The sequence below is a fragment of the Lactuca saligna genome, chromosome 8 (assembly GCF_052625555.1).
Source record: "Lactuca saligna cultivar CGN05327 chromosome 8, ASM5262555v1, whole genome shotgun sequence".
In the NCBI taxonomy this organism is placed as follows: domain Eukaryota; kingdom Viridiplantae; phylum Streptophyta; class Magnoliopsida; order Asterales; family Asteraceae; genus Lactuca; species Lactuca saligna.
Genome location: NC_136424.1, coordinates 146,013,386 through 146,019,385, shown reverse-complemented (window position 1 = coordinate 146,019,385; position 6,000 = coordinate 146,013,386).

Genomic DNA, 6,000 nt, shown 5'->3' with positions numbered 1-6,000 from the left:
TATCCCGAACTAGATACCAAATAGTTTAGTTAATACCATGGGATCACTATCCCGAAAGAGATATAAGAATAAACCATGGGATCATTATCCCGTATAGGACATAGATATAGAATAGTTTGATACTACCATGGGATCACTATCCCGAAAGAGATATAGAAACAATACCATGGGATCACAATCCCGAAAGAGACATAGAGTATAGATACAAAACCATGGGATCACTATCCCGAATGAAATGAAGATCCTGAACCCAAACTGTGAATAAGCTGGTATTAATACATATTGTGAGTCGGGTAACCATACTGATACGACAACGTGACCTCCTTGACGTTTGTCAGACGTCGAACGATATCCTGAAATTTGTCACCCTAGGCGTGCCCGCCTAACTGTAGCTAGCAGTTAAGGTGTGGGATTGTCAGTCCCGAATAGATCTATTCACAAATTCCGCGCTCTCCCTCTAGGAGACTCTGGTTACACTTCCGGAGAGGATTTACTGATCATCCATAAAGGGTAGTGACTATCTCACAAGCTAGTACTAAACTATTCACAGGGTTCTTGTAAGATATTGACATACAGAAAGTTATGAAACATAGTATAGTAAAGTATAGATACATACATGAAATCATCGGATAACATATTCAAATGATACGGAGATAAACTGAACAGACATAGTTTATCTAATAATTTAGTATAGATATCAGTATACTATAGAAAGAACAGTAAAGACCCCCAAATTATTCCCATAATAATTTGATTAGTTTGATTGTTTCTTAACTAAAATCCATTTAGTTGAAATCGAGTAGTCATTCCTTATGCTCGGCATAATACATAAGGAGTAAAAGAGTTTATAGATTTGTCAAATATTGTTTGCAACACATCAATGTTGTGATTTGGAAAACAGTTATAGTTTGCTTGTATTCCCCCCCTGAAAACATTGAAAACAGTGAAAAAGCCGTAGGGGTATGAACTCACCGAACGAGGTACGAGACGGTTTGGATGCTAAGAGTTGAGCCGGGACTTGTAGACGCACGAGGTTCCTAATTATGAAGTAAAGATACACATTTGTATCTAATTAGGACTTAGATTGATTGTCGGATAGGGACAATTGCTTCAGGTCGCGATAACACTCCGATACAAGTGTTTGGTGGGACCCGGGTGGCGTTTAGGGACATGAATGGCACAAGGGACTTGGGAAATGAGTTGGGACATCAAAGGAACACTCCCATTAAGGGAGTTTACGGCCAAAACACCCTTCCCCATGAGTTTAAGGCCGTAAACTCATGATGGGTGTTTTATGGTGTCTTTTGGACTTCCAACACTTAGGGGATGATTTCTAGACTTGGTTTAAGGACTTGGAATGGTTCAAAACATCAATTTGACCCTCTTTGATGGGAGTTTACGGCCTAGCAAGATCCATGGCCGTAAACCCTTGTTTGTCCAAGAAAATGATGCTTATTGTTGCTAGAACAAGTCACATGTGATTGGTAAAATTATTCCAAGGCCTAACATGAGTTTGCATGGGACTTATGAGTGATTTGTGGAGTTTACGGCCAATGAAACCCCCTTCATGGCCGTAAACTCTAGTGTGTGGTGTTCCAAGGTGTTTCAAGGTCTGAAACTTGCATGAATGGACTTCTAAAATTCATCTAAGGGCCTTAGGGGTGTGTAGTTTGCATTCTAACACCAAAATTTTTGGAGTTTACGGCCCAAGAACATGTCTTGGCCGTAAACCCTTAGAAATCTCATAAATGTTGTGTTTTTGGCCCTCATAGTATTTTTGGTTGGTCCCTTGATTTATTCCAAGGCTTTTGGTGGTGTTGGATGGCTTTCTAACACCTTAGAATGGGATTTATGCCAACTTTTGTGGAGTTTATGGCCCAAGAACTCTCCTTGGCCGTAAACTCATCTAAGTCCTCCAAAGTTCATGTTTCAAGTGTCCAAATGCAAGAATCAAAGTCCCATAATTCATATCTAAGCTATAGGGGTGATTTGGAAGGGTTTAAGGGCTTAAAAACCCTCATTATATGAGTTTACGGTCCAAGAATGATCCTTGGCCGTAAACTCCTCCAAACATCACAAAGTTCAAGTTTTACATGTTTAGAATCCATATTTTAAAGTATCATAGCCATATCCAAGGTCCAAACTAGTCAAGGAAGGGTTTAAAGGCTCAAAACCCATCATTTTGGGTGTTCACGGCCTAAGCACCTTCTTAGGCCGAAATATCATGCATGTTGTCCAATTTCATGTTTAAGTGGCTAATTTGGAAGCTAAACATGCTATAGATTAAGGCTAGGGAGGTACCTTAAGGATTTGAAGCCTTAAAATTGAGTTTTGGACACTAAATCTTTGGATTTTGGAGAGAGGTTAGAGAGAGAGTAGTGAGAGAAGGAAAAAGCTTCAAATGAAAGCTGAAACACGTTTATATAGTTCCCAAAATTTGCACGCGGTGGAATTCTACCCGATACCGACGCTAACCGCGGCTTTTGGTCGCACCCGATTGAGTTTCCGTCACTCGACGGGAACATTTTAAAAACTCGTGAAATAATCATTTTGGGCGAATAACATAAGTTCCTGAGTGCTTTAGACACTCATTAGGATAAAATAAACATATAAATTTATACAAATAAATTCCAAAGAGAAATCGGAACGAATCCGATATCGACGACTTTCCGGGTAGAACGGTTCTTGGCGACGAACAAATTTCGGGTTGTTACATTACTTCTCGCACATCAAACTATCGAAATTGAAACACCGTCGATTTTTGTTCATCTTTAATTTATTATTACCTAAAAATCAACCGATTCTTCAATAATCGAACTCAATTTTGACTTTAATCGTTCGATTTTGTGATTTGATTTCAGTTAAAATAATCGATTTTGACTAAAAGAACTTCTAGTCGAACATTCTTCATCTGTTCTTGAACAAATATCAAGAAGAATCATAAGAACTGAAAATCGATACTTGTTCTTCATCAGTTTCAAAGTTCTTGATCAAAGATCCAATGTTCGATTTCATTTTCATAACTTGATCATAACCGATCTTTGTGATAAAACTCAATACATAGAATCGATTCTCGAGTTAGACTCAGTAATTAAACTCAATCGAATTCAAGATATAAAGAAATGAAGACGAAGGTAGAATCAAATATAAACGATTAAGAATCAAGAAAGATCTGTTAGAGTTCAATGGTACAACTTGTAATGCATATAACGATGATGAACAAAGAATGATCAAATCGCTTATCTGATTATTGAAGAATGGGCTTTGTATATTGAGATATTGGATCTAATAACAAGAATGCATGGGCTTAATCATTAACTCGCATGAACAGTAACTGATTCGTGATTTGGGCTCAAACATAGATCATGAACAGTAAGTTGTATTTTGATTGGGCTTGTCACGAATTGATGAATGGTTAACTGAATTTGAAATTGATTTTGGTCTCAAATAACATCGTGAACAATAACAAATTGAGAATTTTTGGAATTATGATCTAAAAAAAATTAATTGGATCATCAAAAGGATTTGAAACAAATTCGATCTAGTGAATCAAAACGATCAAAAATAATAAAAAAAACGCAATGCACGATTCAAATATTACGAGAGATCATAGAGAAAGACTCACCAAAATTGATCAAATTGTGACAAAGATTGCCAAACCGAGAATCGTTCTTCAAAAGTCACGTTGATCGTGAAAACCAAGCTCTGATACCAATTGTAGTGACATAAGAACATGGTTTGGCATGCGGAATTAAAGCTTGCACAATTGAACATGGTGATTTGGGTGTTTAAGAGATATATTCAATGTATATGGTGTTACACAAAAGGATCTAGATCTAGACTACATAATTAACACACACTTACACACTCACTTCTACATCTCTCAAGCACACCTCTACAAGTGGTATGAACCCACTATTTATAGAGGTGTTTACATGTCTCTCTCTCACTCTAATTAACAAATGGGTCTAAAGGCTAAAGCACCACATGCAAGTGGGTTTTACAAAAGTCAAACATTTACAAAGTCATGAATGAGTAACTTTGCACCCTAACAGATACCAAATCAAAATTAAGGTAAGACATCCCAACAAAATCTCTTAGGCTTGAACCATTTTGGAGTAGAATTTTTTCAATCTCATATAGCGTAAAGTTTATATTCTGATCGTCATTAAGTGATATACCTGTACAATAAACTTAATTTAAATATATTTGTATAGTTATTCATGTGAAAAGTATATAAATAATGTATCTAATGTAAATAATGGAAAGAATAATAATACCTGGAGTCTTTAATCTTATTCGTTGATTGTAGAGAATTCCATCAGATAAGTAGTGCTTATAAAAAACATATACCCTTTCATAACTTGATATTAATTCAGCAACATATATTTTCAGAAGATTTCTTACTTCACGATCAAACATTGTAAGACTCACCACTCCAACTAAACCTTGAACTCGAACTTTGATCATGTAACTTAAAAAGAATATATATATATATATATATATATATATATATATATATATATATATATATATATATATATATATATATATATATATATATATATATATATATATAGATAATTTGTAACATTAAAAATATATATAAAATTATTGAATAATAATATATTAAGTTTTTATTTGTTACATACCTTGGTTCAACACTAACATCTTTGCCATTGCAATCTTTTTTTGGACAAAACATCATCTTTTTTCTCTTTAAACTGGTCCAAGTAATTGACCGTCTCATTTGGAACATCCATTAAAATAACCTTTGACTTGCATTTTGTACACGCATTACAGTACCAATTCCGCATATCTTCAAACATCTTTATTGTTCCAAGTATTACCGCACAACTTCCCTATGATAGTAGATGTATTTGTGTTTGGTTAATATTTTAGTATTGGATTAATTAAATTAATAGGGGGTCAATTATGTACCTCATTCAATTCGTGAATAGTGGATGTTTTGTAAAAGGCGTTCTTTTGAACAAAATCATCATGTAGTGAATACATGATCAATGGTCCCGATGCACGTGAGAGCGAAGAACACGAAGAGTTTTTTCTTGCTTGTAAACTATTATTTTAGCATTTAATAATTATTATATATATACACAAATACATCTACTATCATAGGGAAGTTGTGCGGTAATACTTGGAACAATAAAGATGTTTGAAGATATGCGGAATTGGTATTTTAGTATTGGATTAATTAAATTAATAGGGGGTCAATTATGTACCTCATTCAATTCGTGAATAGTGGATGTTTTGTAAAAGGCGTTCTTTTGAACAAAATCATCATGTAGTGAATACATGATCAATGGTCCCGATGCACGTGAGAGCGAAGAACACGAAGAGTTTTTTCTTGCTTGTAAACTATTATTTTAGCATTTAATAATTATTATATATATCATAAATATGAATTAATAAAATATTGAATTGTAACGAGAAATCATTTGGAAAATTCATGAAACCTTTTTTTGAAAGCAGTTATCTCGTCAATGTCGTCCTCAATAAAAAGCTTTGTAGCCAAGTACGTGTTGTTAACATATGGACGCTCTGAAATGTATATTTTAATTTTTGTATGAATGTTAATAATTTCATAAAACCAAAATTTTAAGAATATTAATATTACAAATTAGTATCATGGTAAATATGTACGTCAGATATTCTTGAACTTAGCAAGTTGAATAATCATTACAAAATGACCATGATGCTTTGAAACATATGAAACAATTTCATCAACATAACATCCCCATAGAGTAACAAAAACTTCATGTCCTCTTTAAAAAGAAATTAAATTAATAAAGCAAAGCATCATTAGAATAATAAAAATATGTATAAAGAATAAAACTCACTCTAAATCCTCCATTTTTAGTGTGATTTTCTCTTCCTGTTTGTCTTTTGGAGGTTCCAATGGAAAACATTGGAAAACGTTTCCTATAATATCTATATTATAAACAACGAAAAGTGTAAGGATGTATTTTTTATGGTGTAAAA